Source organism: Lissotriton vulgaris, chromosome 12, assembly GCF_964263255.1.
Source record: "Lissotriton vulgaris chromosome 12, aLisVul1.2, whole genome shotgun sequence".
NCBI classification, from domain to species: Eukaryota; Metazoa; Chordata; class Amphibia; order Caudata; family Salamandridae; genus Lissotriton; species Lissotriton vulgaris.
In genome coordinates this window covers 8,550,618-8,563,969 of record NC_141700.1, presented here as the reverse complement: position 1 = coordinate 8,563,969, position 13,352 = coordinate 8,550,618, and the positions used below count along the sequence as shown (strand labels likewise).

The 13,352-nt window shown below is 46.1% G+C and overlaps 1 protein-coding gene across 1 annotated transcript in view; it reads right to left on the bottom strand.

The window, feature by feature from the left end:
• Positions 1 to 13,352, bottom strand: part of ABCA7 (ATP binding cassette subfamily A member 7) — a 219,895-nt gene that overhangs the window by 143,968 nt on the left and 62,575 nt on the right. The window lies entirely within an intron of this gene.

The following is a 13,352-nucleotide window of genomic DNA, read 5'->3' as shown; positions in this document are numbered from 1 at the left end:
GGATAACATTCCGCCTCCTAGCCCACGCACACAAAGCACTTTACGAACTTGGACCCGAATGCCTCAACACACGACTTTCCTTCTACACCCCCCCCCACCAGCTACGCTCCTCCAACCTAGCCCTTGCCGCTGTCCCTCGCATCAACAAAACCACCATGGGAGGAAGATCCTTCTCCTACCTGGCGGCTAAAACCTGGAACTCACTTCCCACTCACCTTCGCCACACTCAGAACCACCTAGCATTCAGAAAGCAACTTAAAACCTGGATATTCGACATGTAATTCCCCTCCCATCCTCAAGCGCCTTGAGACCCTCTGGGTATGTAGCGCGCTATATAAATTTATTGACTTATTGACTATTGACTTCCTGTTACTGCCCAGGCTTTTGCTGAGAGGTCACTACTAGTTGGTCTTATTAATGTATTTTCCTAGAGTGAACACGCGCAAGAAACCTAATATTTGATTATTGGATTTTCTTTTTCTTACGGAATCGTGGCTCAAAGAGTGGTGTAACCCAGACATTGCCCATGCTTTACCCCTGGATACAACTCCCTGTCTTTTGTAGGTGGTCTTAATTATCGTCCCTCAGGACCAGACCCTATTTGTTTTAGTATCTTTCGAAGATGCATTACCGCCTCTTGTACTTCATTATGTGCATTTCACAATTTTGGGATATTTTAACTTCCATCTGGAGTGCAGTAAAGATCCTGAGGGAGCTAACTTTACTGAGACCTTAAGTATAGTTGGTCTTCTACGATTGGTTACTTCCTCCGCACACACTGAAGGTCATACCCCGATGGGGTCTGCTCCAATGACACAAATCTGGTGGTAGATTCCCCATCTGGCAGGCCTGGTCTGACCACTTGCTGGATCCTGTTAGAATTCGGCTCGAGCTAGACAGTCTCCCCACTCTTTCCTCAGTGTCAGGCCCCCAAACTTCAGGGAACTGGGTCAAATTTCTGGCTGAACCCCAATCTCTCCATGCAGTTATCCAGCTCCACCCCTACATTTACAGGGAACATAACATTGAGGAGGATGTCTCGTCCTTTAATAACTGGATTATCCATACAACTGATGACCTAGCCCCGTTAATCTCTTTTAGGAAGCACAGATCCTCGACTCAGCCCCATGGATTATCCGGGCCATACCGGAACAATGTCTTCGCTGCAAGCAACTTAAACGGAAGTGGTGGAAGGCTTATAACGCAGAGGACTTGCTTCATTTTAAAATGGCGTTGAAAACCTATCATGTCAGATTAAGTCCGCCAAAAAAGCCTACATTCAGATTGATGAAACCCAATCCAATAAAAAAAACATTTTTAAGATTTCTAAATCATTTCTACAACCTAGAGCACTGGCTATGAGGACGTTCAATCTGGGAGGCAAGATGGCGGACACGGCTGTGTCCGAGTAAGTGAGCTGCCGGCGTTCCCCTGCCCACCGTGGCTCTAACCCTCTGCTAAAATGGAAACATTGCCTTCACGGGCGGCAAAATAATGGATTGTTTGGGAGGTTGGGAGGGAGACCATGGTGCACTTGGAGGGATTGTGGCAAAACCTGGAGCGGACTATTCAAAATTATATAATGAGACCCAAGAATGCTGCTTCAATCACGGTACCAAAGGGAGCTACTACGAGAGCAGCGGCGGCCGCCAACACTCCAGGGAGGGCTTTACCAGGTCCAGGTCCAGGTCCAGGTCCAGGCACCACAGATATCCAGTTACAGGGGAGAAGAACAGATAAAACTAAAAATGGAGTGAATGAGAAGTCTGGCGAGGGAGCTCCCGAAGATGCTGGATCTGTTGTATCCCCTTCTGACTCTATCTCTGTCTGTAGTCTCTTCTGTTGGTGCACCGGGGATATCAGCTTCTGATGACCCCCCGCAAGGGCAAAAGGTAACAATTCGGGCTATTGTTAATCAGACTAAGAAAAAGACTCAGTCAAGGGAAGATAAGAATGCACTGCCGACGTTAGCTAGCCAGTCAAGTACCAAGGTTGCTGTTGCCACCTTATTACAGAATCCACCACCCTCTTCGCTTTGTATAATTTCTGAGTTACCAAGTTCTGATATCATGGATGGTGACACAAGGTCTTTACCTGTAGTAACTGATCCCTCCGTGGATAAGGACATATTGAACGATCTTGACTCGTGTGACTCATGAGGGAAATTTTACTCTATGTCAGATGTGTCACTGGTCTCTGATGGGGAGGGAAAGGGTGTAAATGCGGAACTGGAGATTGACTGGGCAGATGATCGCAGTCTTGCTAGCTCGGCTCTTCTGGAAGAAGAGAAGATTTTTTAAGATCTTCTAGTGGGTAAAATACTGTTCTAACTGCTCCAGGGTTGGGTAACTCTTTACTATCACAAGTTCCCGCTGAGCAAATGGCAACTCCGGCTGAGAGTCTTGACATAGTGAGTAATCTGCCCCCAATTGACGATGCTGCCAGTAATTTCACCCTCTCGACAATTTATCAGGCAATCATGATTCATCGTGAGGAGACGAAGGCAGAGAGCCTTCGTATACATGGAGCAGTTCAAAAATTACAGAACTCTGTTCCCCGTATTGTCAAAACTAATTATGAACTATCTACCAGAGTTGCAGAGGCTGGGAACAGAATCTCCACCATTGAAGATGACTTTTCCTCTTGTAAAGCCGACGTTGTTGCATTGCACACTCTGCAGGATGATATTAGCTGGAAGCTTTGTGATATGGAAAACAGGGCAAGGAGGAATAATCTCCTTATATTGGGGGTCCCTGACGGGGCCGAAGGGAAAGATATTCGGCAATTCGTAATAGATCTGTGTGTAGAAGCTTTCCCGGAGTTAAAAGAATGGGAATGGGAGAGGGAGCTTCAAAGAGCTCATAGATTTCCCTTCCAGATCCGGAAGGGGGCTGGGTGTGCCGAAAACAAACCAAGGGCAATTCTTATTTGCCTCAATAACTTTCTTTTACGTGAGCAACTTTACAACCTGGCGCGTCCAGATCGCAAAAGGTTGCGAATTTGTCGGGCAACCGTACAGCAGATATGGCACCTCCGCCAACTTATTCCGACCTTTCAAAGCAAGGGAGCACAGGTTTTTTTATTAAATCCTGCCAAACTGCCAGTTATCACTAAAGATAAAACTGTGTGTTTTACTTCAGAGATTAAGGCCAAGGAGTTTCTAGATTCTCTTTAAGAGTCTGGAGTAGGGTTTGCTCGGCCCTTGCAAATCTTTGCGAGTTGGGTAGATTCTTTTTCAAGGTCAAGTATTGTCCTGCCCGAGTGTGTATTGGCTTCTGTTTTTTTTTTCTTCTTTTCTCTTCTCTGTTATAGGGTCAATTTAAATCTCCTTTCGGAGATGTTTTCTTCTTTCAATTATAGCAGGGGGCAAGGGGGTGTATGGGGAGCGCCTACTCCTCTCTTTCCATCCTTTATAGGGAATCTTCAGTCCCTTTGCCTCACAGTGGTGGGTTGTGGGGGGGTGCATTGGGAGGGAGAGTCGGGAGGGTGTGTGAGGGGTGGGGTAGGGGTGGGGGTTGGGGGGCAAGGAACAACAGGTACAGAGGCCCACATGCATCAATCTCAGCTTTTGCGACTTCTAAATTGCGATAAAAAGCGAATCGCAATTTAGAATTCGCAAAAGCCTATGCATGATTATTTTTTAAATATTTATGCAATTCGGTAGAAATCGCAATTTCTACCGAATCGCATAAAAAATGCGATTTTGAAATTGCGAAATTGCAATTCCCATTCATTCCTATGGGCCAAAAGGGAATTGCGAATTCGCAATTTCAAAATCGCAAATCCTGATTGCATTTCAAGGGTGGTGAGGGGGGTTCAAATGAACCCCCCCTGCACCCCTGAAATGTATTTTTCGCATCATGTTGCACACACACATGTCCTAAGGACATGTGTGTCCGTAACATGAATGCTTTTAAAATGCGTTAAAAGTGTTAATTACACTTTTTGCAAATTTACCGAGTAGTTCAACTACTCGGTAAATTTGTCCCTCTAATTGCGAATTCGCAATTTCAAAAGTATTCATGCATTGCTTTTAGGAAATCGCAAATTTGCGATTTCCTAAAAGCAATCGCATTTTTGGAAATCGCAAAAATGTTGCAATTTCAAAAAATGCTTGATGCATTCCAAAAAGCATTTTTGGAATCGCAAACGGCCGATTTTAAGGAATCCGACTCCAAAAATGCTTGATGCATGTGGGCCAGAGTGTGTAATTTACTATATTTTTTGAGACTGCAGCTGAGAAGATGTAACAATAAATTGTCTGCACTGATCTTCAACATCTTTTTGGATAATGGCTACATTTTCTCTGAATAATAGAAAGAAAAGTGGGGTGATGGCACAGATTCTCAAGAGTATGGGGGCACAGATACTTTGTATTCAAGAAACTCATCTTGTGTGGAATATCAGGATGTGCCTGAAAGATCCTGGCTTTAAAACCTTGGTATGCACACGTCAAGGTACAACAACTAAAGGGGTAGCAATTAAAAAAAAATATGGGTGGGGAGAGTGTAAACGTGCCAAAGCCGACCCATATGGAAAGTGGGCAATTGTGGAAATTAGGATTTATAGCTCTTTTTTCACTCTGTGTACCATATACGCCCCCAATCTAGATGATCCTGAAATGCTTTATCTGATTAGTATTGAGTTGGCTCAATGGCCTTCTCCCCTTGTGATCTGTGGAGATTTAAATTTTCATTTACCAGGAGATTTTGATCCCCGTCTTAATTCCTCCTATATAGGTAGAACGCCTAAAGTCTTTAAAGCAATAAAGGGTATTTTGAACGAATTTGGGCTAGTTGATGTATGGGGTTTTATGTGCTCAGCTATTCCTGGTTTTACTTTTTTCTCTGCCCCTCACCAAAAACATGTTTGTATTGATTATTTTTCTTGCCCCAGTAGACCTGTTAATCAATGCCAAAATAGATATTTTTCCCAAAATGATATCTTATCATAATCCGGTTATTCTTGAGTAGAAGATACCTCTTTGCCCCTAACACTAGGAGCTCATGGACCTTCGATCGCCAGCTATTGGTTGATCAGGGATATCGCCAGCATATGGCCACGTGGATTCCTGACTTTTTTTAGTTTAATGCTGGCTCTGCTGAAGTGGGTATAGTCTGGGATGCATTTAAAGCTGGAGTGCGTGGGGAAACACTAAGCTTTACCATAAATAAACAGCGATATATCAGGGCCAAACAAGAATTAGAGATGACTAAACTGCTTGATTTAGAGCTGGCGCTGATGCAAACTTCAAATTTTAATCAAGTAGAATTTGAACAGAGGGTGCGAGATCTCGCTATTCAGAGAATGAAAATCTACGAATGCTATGCTGAGAAATTAGCGGCTCAAATCGCGATTTTTCGCTCTGATATGTTTGAGGCTGGGGAAAAATCTGGCATATTATTAGCCAAACGATTAAGGCAGAAAGTAGTGGCTAGGAAAATGGACGCAATACAGGATGCCAATGGTTTAATAAACACTGAGCCGGGCAAAATCTTGGAAGTATTTAGAGAGCTCTACTTTAACCTTTACTCTAGTGAGGACTCTTCGGATAAAGATACAGAAGATGAACTAACGGTGCTTTTGGGTGATCAGGAGTTCTCTAAATGTACTGATATCCAGAGGGAAGCCTTAGAGTTGGAGTATACAGAGCAGGAATTAGAGCTGGCGATATCATCGCTAGCTTTAGGAAAAGCAGTAGGTCCTGACGGGATTCCTCTGGAATTTTTTCGAACTTTTTTTCCTATTCTGAAGAAACATCTGCTGGAAGTGTGTGTCAGGGTGTGTGTCAGGGCATAATGTGGGGCACCTCCGGCCTCCTGGCATAAATCTATAATAACTATGTTCTTAAAGAAAGATAAACCTGGCCTGTTGCCATCATCTTACAGGCCAATATCTTTAATAAACGCCGCCAGTAAGCAGTACCCCAACATTTTAGCCACTAGACTTTCCTCTATGATATCCTCTTTAGTTTCACCCTTTCAGCACGGATTTATCCCCGGCCGCGACACAACAGACCATGTGAGGCGTGTTTTCTCTTTAATGGACTGGGCAGAGGTGACTAAAACACCTATAGGTGTGACCCTGTTGGATGCCGAAAAGGCATTCAACAGGGTTGCCTGGCCATATTTGTGGGCGGTGTTACGCTTGAAGGGATTCGGACCACGCATGTTTCAGGCTATCAGGACTTTGTATCTGGCCCCTGAAGCATCTATTCGTCTAGCAAGTAAAGATTCGGACCTCTTTCCTATTTTACGTGGTACCAGACAAGGCTGCCCCACGTCCCCTTTATTATTTGCATTATATATAGATTTTTTTGGGTCAAATTAGCTAAATCAATACAGATCAAACCTGTTAGTATAAAAGGGATGGAATATGGAGCTCTCGCCTATCTGGATGACATTGTGATTTAACCACAGATTTGGTTCCTGCTCTAATGACAGTAGAAACATTGGCTAATCAATTCGGTCATTTCTCGGGATACAAGCTTAACATAAAAAAAACTCGGATACTGTATGTGGGGGATGATGTCCCAAGGAATTTAACCGTTGTTACAGAGGCTACGTTTTTAGGGATTAAAATTGCATCACCTATTAGCAGGATCCCTGAGATTAATTTTAATCCAGTCTTAGACGGTGTTAATTCTACTTTAGAACGCCTTAATCATCTGCATTTATCTCTATATGGAAGAGCAAATGTTTTAAAAATGTTGGTTCTCCCAAAATTTCTTTAGATCTGTAGAATTAGAATTTCCCTTATCCTGTCTTTAAAAACTTGTAAATATTTCTTCAAGATTTCTTTGGGGGTATAAACTAAATAGAAGGGCATTTAAAAAAATGGCACTTCCCAGATCAAGGGGTGGGTGGGGTATTCAGTATTTCGTATTTTATTATTGGGCATCTGTTTTGCAATTTATTTCTCCTTTAATCATTGGTAAAAAATGCAATCTATTGCAGTGCCATACACCTGCAGTCTATGAATTCTTTATTGGGGAGAAGGCCAATGGCTGTCTTCTGAAAATACTGGAGCCTAGCTACTATAAAAAAACAAGTTTAAGGTTCTGATTGCGGCATTTTCAGTGTGGAGGCAAATTAGGCGGTATATGGGGCTTCCTCAAATAAACCGTTATGTCCCGTTTGAGGCGGAAGGAATTTTTCCTAATATCTTTCGAGATGTAACAACTAGGAAATGGTATTGGCTGGGTATAAGTAATGTAGGTGATATGTTTAATGACCTGCAGCCACTACTTTTTAATGACTTACAACGCAAATAGGGAGTACATAAAAACAATTTTTTTAAATTTCTTCAGATCCGCAGTTACTATGTTCAGCTTGGGCAATACGAAACGTGTTTCAAACAATTCCCGTTGTTAGAAGGGATGGGAAAAGGGCTTCCCATTGGTTTCTTCTATTCTAGTTGAATTCTGTTACTTCCAGAGCATCTGGATCAGTGTCAGGAGAAATGGAGAACTAAATTAAATATCTCAACTATTGATCTTCATTCCTCTATTTGTCTTGTCAAGGAGGTTTTGATCTCGGGTAAGATGCTGGCCCAACATTACATGCTTCTATATGATCTGTACTATTCTCCCAGGAAAGTCTCCAAATGGAGTACCGGTCCTGGTACCAGCTGTAGTCGATGTGGCTGTTTTGCGGCTCATGCGCAACACATGTTTTTTTCATGTCCTAAACTTGGACCCCTACTCAGCTCTATTCAACATTTCTTGATTGAAATACTAGGCTCCCCCATATGTATTAATGCTGAGTTGGTGTTGTTCGGTACAGAGGCCACAGTTTTGACTACAGCTCTTTTCTTTTCATTTGTATGTCAGTATTACAGGCAGTGGCGGCTGGTGACATTTAAAAGTGGTGTGGCGTAAAATGCAAATCGTACTGCACCGTAGCGAGCGAGCGTAGCGAGCGAGCGTAGCGAGTGAGCCCGAACCCCTTAAGGAGGGTTCGGGGGGAATTCCCCCCGAGAATTTTTTTTAAAAAGAGTGGACAAATGGTGCATTTTCATGCAAATTTGTGAAAGCAGGAAGGTTAATAAAGCAATTGTGAAAGTGCAGTTATTACATTAATAAAGTGGTGTCATATAACATAGGTAGCTGCTTATTCATCTTCATAATAACCACAGAGCTTCATAACAGACTTTGAAACACAATGCATTGCTGAGTACCTCACAGATGTATTTTAATAACAAACAAATAAACAGGACGCAAACTAGTAGCATTTAAATAGAGTGTTCACTTTTTGTAATGAAAATCAGCACGTCTGTTTTTCATGGAAGCAAACTTCTCAATGACTTGAACATTGAAGTCTGGTATTCTTTTAACTAACTCACTCTCTATGGAAAGCATTGCTAAGGCATTCAGTCTGTCCTGAATCATGGTGTTTTTCAGGAATGTTTTAATTCGATTCAAAGCGGAAAAGGAACGTTCCGCCTCTGCTGTTGTCATTGGTGTGGTGATGAGTATTTTTTCAGGGTTGTATCTCCAAAGAGTGGATATCTCAGGACTCTCCTTCATTTTCTTTGTGGAGGGCCCAGTTATTATCTGTGTACAATCTTGAGGTTGCAATATATAAAACAAAGGGCATTCGTAAGAGGGGTATAGGGCTATAAATTTGGAACCCTATTAGCGAATGGATATAATGAGTGGACTATTCTGTTCTGATTATTCTCTGATTATTCTCATGGCTTTTCTCATATCAACGGAATGTTTGATTAATTGCTTTTATGCCGCCCTTTTTTTATTTCTTCTTTTTTTTTCCTTCATGTGCTCATATGTTATATTATATTACACTGTATTGTATTGCTCATATGGTTTTGTACGTATTACTTGCGGGTCTGATTTATTTGTTTTCTCTGTAACCTGTTTGCTCCTTGCATAAAAAATCAAATGTAATAAAAATATATATTTTTTAAAATAGAGTACTGGCTATGGAGATCCCACCCTCTCGGAATTTATCTGACCAAATGTCGGTGTTTTTCTTAGAGAAAATATGGGGCATTCAACGGGGTTTTACAATTATCACTCCTCCGATGGGCAATATGGTGATGAAAATGTCGTCCAAAGTAGGGACTGAACCCTTAACAGCCTTCCAGGATATCACTTTAGCTCAGTCACGGCAGGCTATACTGTCCTGTAAATCAGAATCCCCACAACCCTTGCCCTCCTCGCATTCTTCCTAAAGTTGTTGACATTGTTAATCCAGTGATTAATGAAATTCTGAACACCTCAAGGGCCACTGCTGAGGTACCAACGGACTGGAAACTGGTAGTCGTCAAACCGCTGCAGAAAAATACCTAGCTGACCCTACAACTCTCTCAAATCTCTGCCCTATTTCATTATTACTTACTGCATTAAGCAAAATCACAGAAAAACAGGTAAATGGGCAATTAACTGCTTTTCTGGAAGAGGCTACTATACTTCTTCCGCGGCAGTCTGGCTTTTGCTCAAGGTATTCCAAAGAGTCAGCTCTGATGGAAGTTGCAGACACTTTAAAATTGACTTTGGGTGCGGGAAAGAATGAGGTATTGATTTTATTAGATTGATCTGCTGCATCCGATACCATCTCTCATGACATTTTGCTCGCACGTGTTAAGACTGTGGGATTTCTCAACTTGCCCGGTCCAGGATTAAATCCTTCCTCACAGACCTCAGACAAACTATTCTGTGAGGACCTCCTCGTCCCCTGAAAGGAGTCACCTCAGGGTACCACGGGGCGCAATCCTCAGCCCTACATTATTTAACATTGACAGGGCTCCCCTGATCTCGTTGATTACCTATTTTTTAATAGAAACCACCTCATATGCTGATGACGCGCTCTGATCTTAGCGTTGGATAAAGCATCCATTGGCTCGGAGTGACATTTTTAAAAATGCCTAAACTAAGTGATCAGGTGGAGGCGGACCAACCACTTGAAATGTAACACTGATAAGACTGAGACTGTGCTGCTTGGCAACTCCTATTCCTTTGCCCCAGCCCATTGGAGGACTCATTTGGCCACCCCGCCTGCTACTGCTGATGTTGTACGAAACCTTGGATTACAATTTGCTTTCCACCCACAAGCTCTTGCCGTAGCAGGCATGTCTTTCAGTCTAATAAAATCAATGGACGTTTCTTTGCGTACCTTCCACTGGCTGCAAGAAAGGCTGTGGCCTTCGCACTGATAACTTCCAGATTGGATTACTGCAATAGTTTGTATGCAGATTCCTCAAACAAACTACTCATAAACGACAGGTGGTAGAAGATATGGCTACAGCTGCACTGAAGCTTACACGGCGATCATCAGCCTCAGCAGCTCCAAAAGCCTTACACTGGCTGCCAGTGCATTAAAAGGTCCTTTTCAAATCTGTTTACTCATTTGAGAGCCTACAGATCGATTGGGCCGTGATATTGGATGGCCATGTTCACCCACTATACGGCCAACAGGACCCGGAGTCCTTCCCATGCTAATCTTAAGCCCCTTTCTTTCAGACTCAAAACCCAAGGAGGTAAATCCTTCTCTGTTCTGGGTACAAAGGCCTGGAACCAACTTCCCACCCACGTAGGATGCATTCAGTCAGAAGTCATTTTTAGGAAGCAGCTCAAGACTGGGCTTTTTGCTACCCCTGATTTGCACTGTTACTCGCTCATTCTCTGATTTTCTTCCTCTTTCGGGTCTTTTTTTGCGTGATGGGGTCATTTACGGGGCAGCCCACTGCCAGGAGGCTCTCAGAGACAGAGCTGCACAGCAGGCATGGAGCGCCCCTGGTGTCCTGCACTCTGAAACAGAGAGATCTTTCAGGCGAGGCGCTCTCGGAGAGGAGGATGAAGTGCACTAACAGACCTATGCATAGCACAACATCAGATCTAATCCTGCACAGTGGGACTGGCCTTGTCTATACCTGGAGGCACTGATCTGGGCTACGCCTGCTTGACAGTGACCTAATTTACGCCTGCATGGAACAGACCTGGCTATGCCTGCAGGGAACAGACCTGGGCTGTGCCTGTATGAAACAGACCTGGGCTTTGCCTGTATGAAACAGACCTGGCTATGCCTGCATGGAACAGACCTGGCTATGCCTGCATGGAACAGACCTGGGCTGTGCCTGTATGAAACAGACCTGGGCTTTGCCTGTATGAAACACACCTGGGCTGTGCCTGTATAAAACAGACTTGATCTAAACCCTGACACAGACGTAGTCCACACCTTGATGTCACTGACCTGGTCAACATGATCCCGGCACTGACCTGGTCAACACTTTTACAACAGTCACCTGTTTATTCCCGTGTGTCACTGACCTGTTCTGTGGCTGCACAGCGATGACCTGGCCTGCGCCTCCATGCTCAGGCCTGGTCTATGGTCTGTGTGCCTGGTACTGATCTGGTCTGCACCTGCACACCACTGACCTGGTCTGTGCCTGTAACCTCCTAACCTTGTCTATGCCTGTACCCCCTGACCTTGTCTATGCCTGTACCCCCTGACCTTGTCTATGCCTGTACCCCCTGACCTTGTCTATGCCTGTACCCCCCAACCTGGTCTATGCCTGTACCCACCTGACCAGGTCTACGCCTGTACCCCCTTACCTGGTCTATGCCTGTACCCCTGACCTGGTCTGCGTCTGTACCCCCTGACCTGGTCTGCGCCTGTACCCCCTGACCTGGTCTGCGCCTGTACCCCCTGACCTGGTCTGCGCCTGTACCCCCTGATCTGGTCTATGCCTGTACCCCCTGACCTGGTCTATGCCTGTACCCCCTGACCTGGTCTATGCCTGTACCCCTTGACCTGGTCTATGCCTGTACCCCCTGACCTGGTCTGCGCCTGTACCCCCTGACCTGGTCTGCGCCTGTACCCCCTGACCTGGTCTATGCCTGTACCCCCTGACCTGGTCTATGCCTGTACCCCTTGACCTGGTCTATGCCTGTACCCCCTGACCTGGTCTGCGCCTGTACCCCCTGACCTGGTCTGCGCCTGTACCCCCTGACCTGGTCTGCGCCTGTACCCCCTGACCTGGTCTGCGCCTGTACCCCCTGATCTGGTCTATGCCTGTACCCCCTGACCTGGTCTATGCCTGTACCCCTTGACCTGGTCTATGCCTGTACCCCCTGACCTGGTCTACGCCTGTACCCCCCTGACCTGGTCTGCGCCTGTACCCCCTGACCTGGTCTGCGGCTGTACCCCCTGACCTGGTCTATGCCTGTACCCCCTGACCTGGTCTATGCCTGTACCCCTTGACCTGGTCTATGCCTGTACCCCCTGACCTGGTCTATGCCTGTACCCCCTGACCTGGTCTATGCCTGTACCCCCTGACCTGGTCTATGTCTGTACCCCCTTGACCTGGTCTATGCCTGTACCCCCTGACCTGGTCTATGCCTGTACCCCCTGACCTGGTCTGCGCCTGTACCCCCTGACCTGGTCTATGCCTGTACCCCCTGACCTGGTCTATGCCTGTACCCCCTGACCTGGTCTATGCCTGTACCCCCCTGACCTGGTCTGCGCCTGTACCCCCTGACCTGGTCTGCGCCTGTACCCCCTGACCTGGTCTATGCCTGTACCCCCTGACCTGGTCTATGCCTGTACCCCCTGACCTGGTCTATGCCTGTACCCCCTTGACCTGGTCTATGCCTGTACCCCTTGACCTGGTCTATGCCTGTACCCCCCTTGACCTGGTCTACGCCTGTACCCCCCTGACCTGGTCTACGCCTGTACCCCCTGACCTGGTCTATGCCTGTACCCCCCTGACCTGGTCTATGCCTGTACCCCTTGACCTGGTCTATGCCTGTACCCCCCTTGACCTGGTCTACGCCTGTACCCCCCTGACCTGGTCTACGCCTGTACCCCCTGACCTGGTCTATGCCTGTACCCCCTGACCTGGTCTATGCCTGTACCCCCTGACCTGGTCTATGCCTGTACCCCCTGACCTGGTCTGCGCCTGTACCCCCTGACCTGGTCTATGCCTGTACCCCCTGACCTGGTCTATGCCTGTACCCCCTGACCTGGTCTATGCCTGTACCCCCTGACCTGGTCTATGCCTGTACCCCCCTGACCTGGTCTGCGCCTGTACCCCCTGACCTGGTCTGCGCCTGTACCCCCTGACCTGGTCTATGCCTGTACCCCCTGACCTGGTCTATGCCTGTACCCCCTGACCTGGTCTATGCCTGTACCCCCTTGACCTGGTCTATGCCTGTACCCCTTGACCTGGTCTATGCCTGTACCCCCCTTGACCTGGTCTACGCCTGTACCCCCTGACCTGGTCTACGCCTGTACCCCCTGACCTGGTCTATGCCTGTACCCCCCTGACCTGGTCTATGCCTGTACCCCTTGACCTGGTCTATGCCTGTACCCCCCTTGACCTGGTCTACGCCT